This window comes from Natrix helvetica (assembly GCF_964273705.1).
Source record: "Natrix helvetica genome assembly, chromosome: 3".
Classification (NCBI taxonomy): domain Eukaryota; kingdom Metazoa; phylum Chordata; class Lepidosauria; order Squamata; family Natricidae; genus Natrix; species Natrix helvetica.
The window spans coordinates 145244799-145260241 of record NC_138549.1 but is presented as its reverse complement, the minus strand read 5'-3'; the positions used below and the strand labels follow the sequence as shown (position 1 = coordinate 145260241).

Below are 15443 nucleotides of genomic sequence, written 5' to 3'. Positions count from 1 at the left end.
GAAATGATGGTTTTCATTAAGTATCTTTATAGATCCCATTTTTAAAATGGTTAAATCAATAGACTCAGAGCACAGGTGCATTTTATATATTGCACTATGCAGAGCTAACCTTCACAATTCATTGATGCACATATCTTTTCAAGGTATATATTGGTCATATCTGTGGTTTGCATTTTTAGAAATATTCTTTTAAAAAAAACAGCGTAGCCAAAAAGATAATGGCCCAATTCAGATATAATCATTTTGTCTCATAAACACACAGTGGTATCTTGGTGCCCAACTGCTTTCAAACCCATTGAATTTGGTATTCATTTTGATGTGAAAATTTTATCCCGATACTCAGAGTTTGTTTGGTACTCAATGCACAAGCTAGAACTTACTTGCCGTGACTCACCACATTATTCCTTATGGGGGGAAAATTGTTTGGTGCTCATTGCACTTCCTGGAACCAATTAATGATGAGTATCAAGATACCATTGTAATTTAATTTGGACTAAGGCTGAATATTTGCAAATGTTCTTCTTTTACATTCACCTTTATATAAAATGTAGGGTTGGTTAAACTATACTTTCTTGTTAGACATAAAGTCAGAAGCTGTGGTATAAGTGTCCACTCCAGACCCAACTTTCAGATCAGGATTAAATTGTCATTCATTTTAAATATTTCTTTTTAAAAATCAGACTTTGTGGTATCACAACATTTTCATATTTTACCGGTTGAAAGGTTCAGTTTCTATCTTTAAATGCCAGACATGAAGCAGCATTATCCAGATGCTTACATGTACAAAACGCTGCCTGTTTTGCCTAGTGTACACAGCTGATTAGAAATGCCAGTAGAAAAAAGATTTGGTTCACAATATGACACTGTTATGATTTGCTAAAACACATCATATTGAAATAACTGATAATTTGTATAGCAGTAGTACTTAGAGATGTTAAACCAGAGGTGGTATTCAGCCAGTTCTGACAGGTTCTGGAGAACCAGTAACGGAAATTTTGAGAGTGGGGAGGGAATGGGGATTTTGCACTATCCTTCCCCTGCCACGCTCACAAAGCCATCCCCACAGAACTGGTAGTAAAAAACTACCAGTTCCACCACTGTGTTAAACAGTGTTGTTGGCTATGATCAAAACCGAAGAATGCATATTTATGATTCTATGTAGTGTGAACCAGTAAAATTCTTGATTGCATATTTTTCCTGAAAATAATCTGTATTACGCCATCATTTTTTCCTTTTCTTGGTAACCCTTTTTCAGTTGTCAATCACAAAGCTTTAGTGGTAGGAAAATTTCTCAGCTTTATACCTTACATTAATCTCATACAGAAACTAGATTCTTCCAAACTCATCTTTTAGAAGCTCATTTTTTGTTGCTAGTAAGATTAACAATATTCCCCCCAGAGCAATGGCACTGACTGCAACCTGTTTACCCAGAGCCTGAGGCAAAAGGAAGATTGAGACCTCAACTCAGTTGCATCACTTGCCAACTATAATATATGTAATGATGTTGCATCTGCATGGCTATCTTTTCCTCACCAGATCACTGCACCTCAGTTCTAGCAGTTCTTTTATTGGGTTTAAGATTGTTTGCTATATAATTTATGTAAATTACATAGAAAAATAAGAAATGTTTGAATAGTGCTTCTTAAACCCACAAATATGTTCACCCTGAAAGATTTCTTTGAAAGAAAAATAAAATGCTGTATATCAAAATGAATTCAAATCAATGCAAAAGAGACCCGGTTTGGCATAGTTATTAAGGTGCTGGCCTGGAAACCATAAGGTTGTGAGTTCTAATCCTGCCTTAAGGCATGAAAGCTGATTGGCTGATTTTGGGCCAGTCACTCATTCAGCCCAACCCACCTGAGGGGGGGTTGATTTTTGTTGTTGTGGGGAAAATAGGCGAAGAGAGAGGTACTATGAATGTGTGCTGCTTTGAGTTATTTATATAAAATAAAGGCAGGAGATACAGATAGGCAAGAGAACATAGCACTAATCAAAATTATAACATTCTGATAAGTGTATGAAAATGGGGGCTGTTTTGGAGGCCTATTGGAATCCTAAATTGTAAATATGGATTCAAACTATGTAAATAGCTTGCAGTTACACAAGCTGTACTCTTCCTCAGCAGTAAGGGAAAATTCAAAGTCTCTCATAGAGGCAAAGCATTCAGTACACCCTCTGAGCAGAGTTTCTTTGTATTCCAAGCCGTGGGCCATTGGAGACTTTGATGATTAAAGATCAAAGCTCCTTGCATGCTGTTGTAGACCTTCTCAATCTATATCTGAGAATAGGTGTAGGCAATGCTTTGATTCCAAGCAGTATTTCCGATCTGTTATTATAGGGGCCAGCATGCATTTCCTTTCCATCTTTTTGAGAAAGGAAAATTATTTCAGATCCAATGTGAATTTGAATTAATGGCCATCCAAGCCCTCTCTGACTGTTCTGCAGGCTCTAACTCAAGGCTACCTTTCGCCTACCCTTCCATTTGGGCGAGATGTGAAGAACCATTGCTGATAGGGAAAATTTGAACCCCCCCCCCCCTTATGCACGTATGACAAGGAATGTTCCATAGTCATGCCCTCGCTGTTACCCAATTCTTTGCATTGACTTTGTGGTAGAGAATGTGTTGGCATGACACACAGAACACAAATAACTAAATCATGTTTTAGCTATGCAAATCCAGTCTATTTGATTATTGCAGAGTTCAGCATGTCATTGTTATCTCAGAAAAGTGGGAAAACTTGAGGAAACCATGATTTAATTAATCATAGGTGCGTATGTCACATAAACAGGGGCTGAGTTAATGTCATGGCCATGGCTCTGTCACACAGCTGTCAGTTGCCCACACTCTTCAGTTGCCTTTGCTCTTTATTGGCATTTCTAGGGATGCTATGGAGACCACTGACATTTGTATGGTATGATTGTATTTTCAGAGTGAAATACTTTCCCCTTCTAGACTGAGCTTGCTTTACAAACAACAGCCATTTCACTACTATTGTATCTCTAAACCTGCAATATGCTTCTGCCCCTTTTGAAAGATAAGAAATGTATTGTCAATGTTTCAATGTGCATTTATATTCATGTCCACTAATCACTATTGCTAACAGGGATTGAAAACTCTAAAGGGGCTGTATTGTGTTACCTTTAAAGCAAACTATTTTAAAAAGTATAATATCTAAATCAGAAAAGTCTTCGAATGGCTGCAAGGATCATATCTGCTTGTCTTATTCTGATAAACTTTCAGCAATTGTCATTTTGGAAAGAAAACCCATTCCCTCTTGATTAAGTGTGAACTGGGACAATCTCCCTACATTATAGATGTCTCCTGTTTGTTTGTTTTTTTAAATTCCTAAACGAGAAACAACTCAAGAGGTTTCATACAACCTCTACAGACGCTATAGTATAGGGCATTTTCACGTGTCGAGAAAAGCCATATGAAAGCAATGACGACCGGATAAGGTTAGCCTAATAGAACCTCAGAGAGTCGTAAGACTTCCACATGCTGGCAGCACCAAACAAAAAACACCCCTCCCATCCGAAGTTGACTTCAGCAGCCAAGGACGGTGTGTGATTTCGGGGCGTGGCCTCGCGCTCACCTTGGTTTACGGAACAATGAGACGGGCGTTGCTGTGGGCGGGCTTACCAGATTTCCATCTCTCTGAGTGGAAGGGGGAAAAAAAGGGCTACTACGGTAGGAAGCAATGCGGGTTAGCCCGGAATCGAATTATGATCCCAGCATAGACAGACGCTTCCTTGTTTTTCACCTGGGATACCACCTGAAAAGGCTGGACAGAGCCGCTTCGGATGCCCTTCGTTTGTAAACAGGTGGGGCTGCTCCGCGATCGTCTGCGAATTGACTTCTACGGAGGCGACTCTCGTTAAGAGCCTGGCGGTTGCAGCTCGCGTAGTGGCTGTTCGGTTTCATAGACGGTCCTTTTCTTTTCCTACCACCCCCGCCTCCTCCTCCTCCTCCTCTCCCTCGGAGGCTGGTTCTGCTGCTCGTGACGTGCCTCTCTCGCTGAGCTCCCAGCCCTCCCGCCTTCCAGCTCACTCCCTGCTGCTGCAGCTTATTACTATTTGCTTTCCCCCCTCCCCACCACCGCTTTCCGAGGAGAGGGACGGGTTTTTTTTTTGCCCCCTTACACCTAGAGAAGAGGGGGGGGGAGCAAGGCGCTGCATTGTTCCACCCCGCCTCCATTTATTTTCTTTTTGTAATTTTTTTTTATTGCAAAGGAGGCTCGGAGCAGCCTTTGATTGTCCTCGTCCGATGAACCTCTCCTCGGCCAGCGACACGTCTTGACTCCGGATTACTCAGGGGGGAGAAAAAAAAAAGAGAACAAGGTTAGCCATGGCGTCGATTCCTCCCCTCTCATCCTACCCCCACCCCCGAAGGGAAGCCCCCCCTCCCCCATGACACCTCCTGCCTTTGGGCTTTCCCCCTTTCTCCTCTCACTTCGCATGCCTTCCCACCGCCGCTGACGGGGGCTAAATCGGTAGACGCCCCAACCGGGCGGGTGGGCGGCCGGCCGCGGTCTCGCCGGAGGCTCGCAAGGCTGCGAGATCACGTGGAGGGTCTCGGTAGAGTTCGGCGTTGCGCGGGGATGGGGGGGGTCGGGAAAAGGGGGAGGGGTCTTCCCGCGCACCCCGCGCCTCCCCCGCCCAATTACCCCAAATTCGACTTCTCCGTTTCAACCCCCCCTCACTTTCCCACCCCACGCCCTTCTCGTCTTTAGTCGCGCTGCGATTGTTCGTGGATTCCTCCCGCTTCTTCATCTCCCGCCGCCTTCGCCTTGCGCGGCGCCCCCATCTTCCTCCCTTTACCCCGAGAGAGGGGTGTGTTTCTTTCTTTCCTCCGCGCGGCGAATCAGCGCTCTTGCTCCCCTCGCGTCTTCGGCCTTCATTGGCTGCCGGTTGTTGGAAATGGGGGGTTGGGGGGTGGGGTGGGGAGAGGGAATCGCGGCCGGGCATTCAGGTGTTCCTTGTGCCCTGTTGATCCTTAGTACCTTTTGTTTTTAAAGTCTGCTTGAACTTCTCTTCTCCCCCCCCCCCGCCTCCACAGCCCCCACCCCTCCTTGACAACCGAAACGCTGTCTTTCTCCTCCTCCTCCTCCTCCCGGTTGAATTCGTGTTTTTCTAGCCTCTAAAACCTGGAGGCTTTTTTAGGTAGGGGTTGGAGTAGCCAAAAGGCAAATTGGCTTAGAAAGAAAGAAAGGGAGAAAGAGAGGGAGAGAGAGAAAGCGCGCCAGCTGTTTGGTGGCTTCAGTGAGTTTACTCCCAGAAAAAGTCGTTCAGGGGGCAAACCGCGCCTTGTTCATCTGCAGCTGTGTTTCTCTGGGGGTCCCCGCCGTTTTTTTTCCTTTTCCAAATCTTCGAAAGGTGCGGAGCTGGTGCCCGAGGGGCGTTCAGTTTTCATTGTTCCAAAAGAAACAACAACAACAAAAATACCCCCCCCCCCTCTTTCCAGTGTAAGATGCGAGGCCGGTCTTGACAACTCAGAGCTGACAGTCGGCGAGGAGAGAGATTTGATGCTGACGCTTGAAAAAAGGTTTTTAAAAGGGTTCCCGCGGTTTCTCCAGGGCTTTACTTTTTCTCAGATGTGAGCTGCGTAGCTTTGCGTTGAGCCGAAGAAAAAGAGAGGCTGCGGGGCCAACCTCGTTGGGCGGGATAGCTGTGTATGTATCTCTTCCTTGTGGTTTGGATAGTCTCGGGCAGGTGTGTGAGCGGCGGGTGGCTCCCAGGTCTGTTTAAGCGTCGGAAGCCAATTCCTCGTTTTCTGTAGCTGAGAGAGACGTGAAGTGGCTGCCACGCCCAAATTCCAGGCACTTTGGTGGCCGCGGTGAGCAGCTGTGATCTGTCCCGGAGCTTTTAGCCCAGTTCTCGATTAATCGTCTCATTTTGGAAACGAACGCGTTTTTTTTCCTCCTAAGGTTGGATGTTTTTAGTTGGACGTTTGTGTACTTTTGATGGATAGCTAGGCTTAATTCTGGGAAATTGCGTGGTCCCTTTAAATAGTGTAATGGTCACCCTCCTCCTCTGAGAGAGCTTGGCTATAACACCGGTTGTAATGTGTGTTAAATATTAACAGCCCTGCCTCTCTTTTGGTTGTAAAATCCTTAAAGGAAAAGCTGGATACAGGAGGAACACTAAGATTAATGAAGATTAGAGTAACATTAAGATAGCCTAAGATTGCTTATCCTGATGTAATACCCTGTTGAATTTCTTTTCTTTTCAATAAGACTGCAGCCTTAAATTGAAATCCTAGGGACCCTTGTGAGAAAAAAATCTATTGTACTTAATATTTCTCATTATACATGTGCATAGGATTATTTTATTTTAATGATTTGCTCCAATGATGTAGAAACCAGGGTCTATTTGTGATAATTAAGGTTTTGATTTTTGTAGAATTAACAGAAGGAAGAGAGGACAGGAAAAGTGCCAGCTCCTGTTATTCACTGTCCCCTAAAACAAAAATTGCTGACTCCTTTGCTTCAGCCTCCCTTCTATATAAAAAAGCAGAGATGCAGTTGGAAATCTTGCTTTGATATGTGAGTTGATGAAGGCAATACCACCAGATCAGCTCTAGTAGATTACTCACTGTGTTCTGCCAGAGAACACATTTGGAGGCTTGTGCTGTGGGAAGAAAGAAAATGGTAAGTTGCTTAGTAAATGGCAATTCATGCCTTCCTCCCTTCCTGTTGCATTTTGCCATTTGAAGCACCAGAGGCTCCATCTTGTATCTAGGAGCTTATTGAACTCTAGATGATCTCCATTTATTTTCTTGGAGAGACCTAAATCTCTGAGCCCTCAGGCAGAAATTAGATTTTTCTGCAGCATGTGTTTGTTTGAGAATGTATTCTCAATTGTTTCTCCTGTTAATGTTTTTATTTTGTATGGATGTTGTGCAAGAAGTTCATGCCTCTTATTGATGCAATTCATGATACAGAGGAAAGAATGAATGAATGAAACCTACAAAAGATCAGCAAGGAAATTGAGTCGGCAGCATTTGGTATCATGAAAAGCGACCATGTGGAAAATGACTTGTGAATTTTGGATGTGTTTTAGAATCCCTGGAGTTTATGTAAATAGAGTAAAGAAAAAAAACATGTAAATAGAGTAAGGGAAAACATTAATTCTTGGTATTACGAGGGGGTCCTTGATGCTCTCTGAGCTTGGTTGTTTTCTTGCAGACAATTTCATTACCCATACTAGATAACATAATCAGTGCTAATGTACTAGGTATGTATGTGCATATATATGCGTGCAGGAAAATTAGCTGCTATTGCTGTATTATTGCTGAAGAATTACACTTTGATCCTTGTTTCAGCATAACATATTAACACAAGGCCTGCTGATTTTCAGACGTTTAGCTTGCATCAGTGGTTAAATAAAGAATATTGAGACAGTAATATTGAGACAACATCTCAACCCCTCATATTCTTTTTTGTTGTTGGTTTCTTCAATACAATCATATATCAAAATCTGGATTCTGGTGATAGCACTGTGGATTCCTAAGAACTATAACGTTTCACGAACATAGGCAATATACTTTGAAGTTCCTCTTTTAACATTTATGTTTACAAAACATTTGCTTTTTATTATATAATATAGTTTGAAGTATACATTTCAAACGTTTTCCTTGCTGTATGCTTTCTAAGATTTCATTTCCAAATTTATTACAGCATACCATGGAAGATTAAAGGCAGGCATGCCTTTTAAAATCCCATTTCTTTAACTAGTTACCTTCCCTTTTCATCAAGTTCCATACTCTGTAGTTTTTGCAACTTTGTTTGCTGTAGGTGTAGGGAGTATGTTTAATTATGATTGAAGTTGTACCTTCAGTCCAGGTGTCTTTGTGTTTGTTTTAATGTAAGGACATGATGGTCTCAGTTTTGATTCTGCAGTAGGAAGATAACAGATTTAAATATCTGGGATCACTGATATCTTTAAGAGGAAGTTTCCTAACTGACTTGGAAAAATGAGACACTTTCTTATAGGCAAGACAGTGCCATGAAAAAAATAGGTTTGGGCAGTTACCTGTAAAAAAAATGTCAGAAAAACTCTACTGTATATTTTTCATGTATGGTAGTATATTTTATATATAGCTATTAAAAAAAATAAGTTGTGCTGTTTAGTACAAGTGTGCCTAAGATTACAACCTAAATTAATGAAAGTGACATAATTTCTCTTGTCTTCCAATTAGCTAGAAATATTGGGTTTCAGCATCATTTATTTGTAAACAGCTACAATTTACAATTTTAGTATTGATCTGAGTGGGCATTTGGGTGTGGCTTGATTGCTTTTGATCTACTTGCTGGCTTTGTCCTTGATTCCTCATTTTCCTTTAATGTCTATGAGCTTATTTTAAGACTTATGAAAAGCTTTTTTTTTTTTTTTTAGAAAAAAAAGATATGGATTGACAATTTTGTTAAGAGTTGTGCATTCACTTGTAAATGGTGCCCAATGTTCCTTTGATATTACTGAATAACCTGATCACATGGCACATTTTCTTTTTGTTTTCTGAAAACTAATAGTTACTGTCCCATCTTTTCTCTGCTTCAGATGGTGTACAGTAATATCGTTTTGCAAGAAGGCTTTATGGTAACACTTTTTGTAGCAACAACTTTTTTGGTCTTTAGAATAGATAATGCTTAACTGCTTGGGTGAAGAAAACAATCTGGTTATAGTTTGCAGATTCAGAAGTAGACATCTTGCTGTTTTCTTCTACTTGCCATTGGTAATCTGGAGCCAGAGTATTTGTTTGTAAATACACTTCTGGAGATGCATTGCTTTTAGTTTGAGGTACAATTCTCTGACTGTTCCACTCTTAGCATAGTATTGTTGGATAAAGACAGCCCTTGGTGGTAGTTTTTCATAATACAGGCCTGCTCTGAAAGAGCCTTCCCCAGTCAGAGATGTCAGACTATATAGCTTCTGCTGTACTTAATAAGCAGGTTTGTTAGCTGCATTGGGTGGAAACAATGGAAGCTGTAGTACAAAACACCTGGATTATTCTACCTGTCACTCCTAATTCCTATATAGCAATGTTTTTGGGCAACATACAAATATATCTGCTTTTAAAAGTCAATATATAAACTACCTAGATTCTCAGAAATCTTCCCAATGCATACTTTTTTTTTCTTTCCTTGTTCTGGTTATTTAAAAAAAAAGAAGAGAGAGAGAGGCATTTTGATAGTTTCTGCATGTATGGAATTCTGTCCCTAGTTGCCTTCACTGCTTTTGTTGTGAATGAAGAATAGGAGCTGCTGCAGTAAGCAGTACTCGTGCTTTCTCTTCCCCAGAGATTTATATTTCCATGTAATGTGTGTGTGCACGCTTCCCTTTTGCCTTCTTTGTCAGTGGGACTATTGATGGCAGCAAAATATTTCTCAGCTCTTGTCTGCAATTGCTGGGTTCCATTTATTGCTTTAACAGCAAGTTTGGATAGTAATGGAGGCATTAAATCAGACATATTCTATAAATAGGGATGAAACATTCATAATAATTACTGCTGCAGTGAGTATGCATACATCTTGAAAGGGGTGGATTGATGCCGGGTGCTCTGCAGGCTGCTTCTGTATTGGTTTGTGAAAATTGCTGGTTGATAAAGCCCTTGATTCTAAGAGATGAGAATTAAGAGTATCTTCCTTTTTTTCCACCCCCCTGTGCGGAACAGCAGTGATCTCTGTGCATCTCTCTCTCTTGACCTTGGTGTTTCCCAAGACTTCTCCTAATGAAAAAGTAGAATTTTGCATCATCAGTTTCAGTGAGACTCTATTGCCGTGATTAAAGCTGAGATTGCTAGGCATGTCCCTTTGATCCGTTGGCAAGAGACCGCTCCCTTGTATTCTTTTCTTCCCCATTATTTTAAACTATAAATGTCATTTGCAGCTGTACTTCTGATTCCAGCTGTTGGAAAACACCTCTTGATGTGTCACAGCTAGCGGGCTGGAAGTTAAGGTGCTACAGGCATTGGCTTTGAGGTCTCTTTCTTCAAATTTGGCAAGCTGTACGATTTCACCTTGTTTTTGCTTTTTACCATTTGTGAAATGAAAAGGTTAATATTTTTCTGCCTCTGGGGTAATGTTGGATTTTTAGATTTGGGCATCTATTTGAATATCTCTAATGGATTCTTTGGTGTGCTATAACTTTAAAGAACTCTACACTGTGTTTCTTTTAGGTGTTCTTATATTCTCTACCATCCTCTGGAGTCCATTTAAGTTCACGATGACTGCTTCGGTGATTCCATCCAGCCACCTCATTCTCTGTCGTCCCTTTCTTCTTTTGCCCTCAATCTTTCCCAGCATTAGGCTCTTCTCCAATGAGTCCTTCCTTCTCATTAGGTGGCCAAAGTATTTGAGTTTCATCTTCAGGATCTGGCCTTCTAAAGAGCAGTCAGGGTTGATCTCCTCTAGGACTGACCAGTTTGACCGCCTTGCAGTCCAAGGGACTCGCAGGACTCTTCTCCAGCACCGTAGTTCAAGGGCCTCAATTCTTTGGCGCTCCGCCTTTCTTATGGTCCAACTTTCACAGATTCACAAAACCATGTTTGTATACCTGCTATTGCTCCTTTTTACTTTGCTTATGCAAGTGAAGAATTGCTGTTGGAGCCCCACATTCTGGGGTGATTGTTTGAAATGTTCACATCAGAGTAAAATAGACGAAACATCCCTACTGAACTGTCATGTCTAATACGGCTTGCTCATAAAGTTTGCCACTGCATAAAATTATATGAGAGTGCAAATAGTGCATTCATCTGCTAGACTTAGCGGAGCAGCCCCAGAACTGTCTGTCTGTGGGTGCCCATTGTATAGCAGAAGAAAGAGAATCTGCTGCTCAAACAATGTTCTCCCCAATGTTAATCTTTATAAACGCTTGCTTGCAGAAATAGGGTGGTGGAGGAAGGGATACGTGTGCAGAGAGTTGGAGGGAGGAGATGGTTCGGTCTGCTCTCTTTTTATAGCCATAGAGACCAATGATATGTTTCATCTTATGAATCAGTACTTCAGTACTGTTAGTCCTCAATTTTCCACTTTGTGACCATTCAAAGTTACAGCAGCACTGAAAAAAGTGGCTTATGACCATTTCCCACACTTACGACCTTTGTAGCAGCCCCATGATCATTTGATCAAAATTTTTGGCACAATGCTAGGCAGCTGGTGGCTGTGTCCCAAGGTCATGTGATCACCTTTTTGCAATCTTTTGACAAGCAAAATCAATGTGGAAGCCAGATTCACTTAACAACGCGTGACTAACTTATCACTAACTTAAGTGAATCAACTTATGATTCACTTAACAACCGTGGCAGGAAAGGTCATCAATGGGGAAAAACTCAACCAACATAAATTTGGGGCTCAATTGTGGTCGTGAGCCAAAGACTACCTGTAGTGCTCCCATGCATTTGTTTGAGTAAGGAAGTAAGAAGCATGGAAGTCCTTTTTGGATAGCAAAAACATCTGGGCCCCTTCTTTACCATGTAGTTTCTAAGATATTCTCTATAAAAGCATCTGTAAAATTTTTTGGAAACAGTTTATGTGTGAATAAGTTATAAAAACAAAGTAAATGCTCACAGACCCTTGCCTGGACTGTTTAAGCCAGGGGTATCAAACTCAAGGCCAGGGGCCCGGATCCAGCCCATGGGGTACAGATGTGGCCCATGGGGCTGCCCTAGAAACAGTGAAGGACGGGCCTATGGTGCTTCTGTCAGCAAAAATGGGCTCCATTTTCACTGGTAGAAGGTTGTAGGAAGCCATGGCAGCTGAAAACGGAGCTCGGGCCACCACAGACGTCCCCAACACATGTGATGTCAAGCTGGCCATGCCCACCCAGGCCACACCCACCCAGGCCACACCCACCCAGGCCCTGCAAGGTCAAACACAACCCTGATGCGGCTCTCAATGAAATCGAGTTTGACACCCCTGGTTTAAGCACATTAGTAGTGTACCCAGGATTGTTTAATGAACAACTATATAGTACAATGCATTGTACAATTCTTGAGTGTAGCCCTTGACTTACAACTATTTGTTTAGTGACCATTTGAAGTTACAGTAGCACTGAAAATCATGACATGAATGGTCTTTGCATTTACAACCACCGCAGCATCCTCATGAGTGTGTGATGATCAAAATTTGGGCATTTAGCATCCAGCATGTATTTATGACGCAACCCGTGGTCATTGTGATCACCATTTGTGATTTTCCCAGCCAGCTTCCAACAAGCAAAGTAAATGGGGGAAGTAAGTACCATGTGATTCACTAAATAACTATGGTAAAAAGGTTATAAAATCCTATACAACTCCACACCTGCCTTGCTTAGCAATGGAAATTCTGGCCCCAGTTGTGGTTGTAAGTTGAGGATTACCTGTAATACATCATGCCATCAATGTATATTGCACTGTAACTCAGTTTGGATCTTGGAAAGGCTCCCTCGGGGTTGCTGCTATTCAGAATTCCATTTTGACAAGACAAAGTGAATTCTTCAGATGACCTAATTCTTTAGTCTGGTAGCCAGTGCCAAATGAGTTATTAGAGTGTACAGTAATCTCATCACTCTCTGTTAATTCCTGCAGGAATTTCCAGCTTTTGGGGGAATTTTTGAAGGATATTATAGCCATATTCATAAAATGGTTGCCCCTGTGACATGGTCACACACAAATATAATCATTATTCAAAAGGCAATCTGATGAGCTGTCCTCCTGGGATTATGACTACTATGGTCATAATACAAAGCTTCAAATTTCAGTTGTAAGCTGTTGTCATAGGTTAAGGCACCATGCAACTAGCTTAATTTTAGGATGCTCATAAAGCACAGATGTCAAACTCGATCATGTCACAGGCTGGATCATGATGTATTGTGACTTTTATTGCCTTTCCGGAACTGGGATGGGTGTGGCCTGTGATGTATCCAAGGGTGGGCTTCAAAATTTTTAGCTAGGGGTTCTGTACCCAGTTGCTGGGTGAGCGTGGCCATGGTGGGTGTGGCCTAGTCGGCCTCCTGCACCATGGTGGAGGGGGCATTTTTGCCCACCCCAGGCTCCCAGCTTTCCTCAATCCTCCAGGAGGGCAAAAACTGTCTCCCCAGGTTCTGGAGGCTGGAAATGGGCTTCCCAAACTTCCGGTAGGCCCGTTTTTTACCCTCCCTGAGCCTCCTCGCATGCCCTGCACTTACCTGCATCCAAAATGGACCACATGGGGACTCCTGGGAGGGGAAGAGTGGGGTGGGAGGAATCATATAGGTGTTAAATGAATCATGTCGTTAAACACACCCATTCTGAATGGGGATTTTTTTTTTTTTTTGCTAGAAAGCAGTAAAACTTTTTTGCAGATTGTCATCACATGACCAAGGAAGCACTCATAAACACAATTTGGTTGCAAAGTGCTTGAAATGCAGTCATGTGACAGTGGAAGGTGCGGCAGTCATAATTTAAGGAAGGGTTATATAAGTATCTTTTTTTGAAGGCCATTATGGCTACAAATGAATGTTAAATGATTGGTTATAAGTCAAAAACTACCATACTTGTAGCTACCCTGCTAATTTCAGTTATTTTTGTTTAAGGTACACATTTCCAAACAGTATGGGGGTGCTGACTTCTTTTTAAAGAAATCTCAAATATATTGTGGATGAGGTAGAGCAAAAAATGGAAGCATCACTACAAATATAGATTATGCTTGAGTCTAATGCTTTGTAACATTCTATTTCCTCCATTTATTTAACTTTAGATTAAACATAAACCGGAGAAAAATGGCTGGGGTATAATACCTGATAAACACTCTGGTACTGAGGACTTGATATAAGTTGGTTTCTGTCACACATAAGATGAAAAATGCAGGGCATACAAGTCTGCTGTGCATGAGTTGAGAATGTGGATGGATCTTTTCATGAGGAAAGAAAAAGTTTTTCCTTCATGTTTTCCCCTGTCTCTTTTCCTCTTCCCTTTTAGATTCATGGGGTTTTTTTTTGGAAGCTTCATTAGGAGTTCATAATGAATTCATGACCCATCCTGCCTTATGATCTGTCTTCTTCTAATGTAACACCTAGCAGTGGATATTTTTAGTTTTGGTTTTTCCCCTCCTTCTTTCCTGCAGGATTCTGAAAGGACTTGCATTTGTGGTGTGTGTTTGTGTGTGTGTGTGTGTGAGAGAGAGAGGGGGTGAGAGAGAAGAGAACAGAGCCATTTCATGAAAAGTTTGGGTATGGCGGAGGGGAAGATCCCACCCATGCATATTTTTCAGTGTGATCTCTCAGAATATGTCTTGCAAATAATGCCTGTGAAAAACATTACTGGCTCATATAGATACAGCCAGATGGGAACCCAGTTACATCTGCTGTTTGTGGAAAAGCAGCTGGATTTGGTGGTGGGATGAGAATTCTGAAGGCAGAGGTGGGGAAAAACAGCGCTGGGTTCCTTATTTCCCCCTCTCCATTATTTCAAGCCTAAAAATCCAATAATTTTCAGGGGTTGTTGTAAAGCGGAAGAGTTATAGATGCTGTTGTTGAAAAGGCAGCATTGCCAATTCTGATTATGTTCTTGGGGATGGCCTTGCATTTGAATGAACAGTGGAAGCAATGAAAGTGCTCTAATTAGATGTATCATTGATTTGCTATTATTTCTAATGGTAGCAGGTGCTATCAATACTGAAAAACCTGAGACGAAATCTGGGCATTCTAGATTTATGCACGTTTTTGTTTTTTCTCCCCATCCCTGGGTTTGGTAAATCAGGAGGGCCTTGGATAGAGGCATTGCTAGAAATTTAAATTTAGATTCTTGCTCTGAACAAGGGGTTGGATTTAATAGTCTATTGCCACCTCCTATTATTTTATGAAGTGTACTCAAATCTTAAAATCTCACTTTAAAGTGGGAAGCCCTATCCTTTCTGCTGGCAAGAGATCAGAACAGGTGTTCTATGTATTGTTGAATGTTTGTGCTTAAGGGCTGTCCAAATTTTTTGTCCTACTTTCTATGCTTCAAAAAGACTCTTGTGTGTTGACATTTCAGGATGTAACAATGCTGTAGTATATACATCAGTACATGGCTGATGTAATATAAACTCTATTGAATACAGTTGAAAAAGCCAATACTGGATTTAGTTTTTGGCAGTTAAAAGAGGAAATGCTACAGTGAATTGTCTTCCTTTATTGCATTAGGTGGTACAAATGGAGCCATCTAATCATTGTTTGCACTAGGAATAATGCTATTATTAAAGTGCCCAACCTGGAATCTTAAGAATGTACAGTAGTCCTCGATTTGCGACCATTTGTTTAGTGAACAAATCATAATTTTTATCCTGACTAGCTAAGAACAGAATAGAGCAGAGATTCTGATTGCCATATTTGTCACTACTAGGTTGAGTAAATGTAACTCTTCCCATGTAACTGGCAGAAGATGCCAGATTGATATGAAGGAGCAATGGGTGCTATTTGTTTACAGAAAGTCAGAATTCTGAATT

The 15443-nt window shown here is 41.5% G+C and overlaps 1 protein-coding gene across 2 annotated transcripts in view; it reads left to right on the top strand.

Moving 5' to 3' along the window:
- The first annotated feature begins 3645 nt into the window (after positions 1–3645).
- EPB41L1 (erythrocyte membrane protein band 4.1 like 1) overlaps positions 3646–15443 on the top strand; it is a 212276-nt gene continuing 200478 nt past the window's right edge. For both annotated transcript variants that reach the window (XM_081947589.1, XM_081947588.1), the window contains exon 1: positions 3646–3825. The gene's annotated coding sequence lies outside the window, so the exon portion shown is untranslated. The remainder of the gene's footprint in view (positions 3826–15443) is intronic.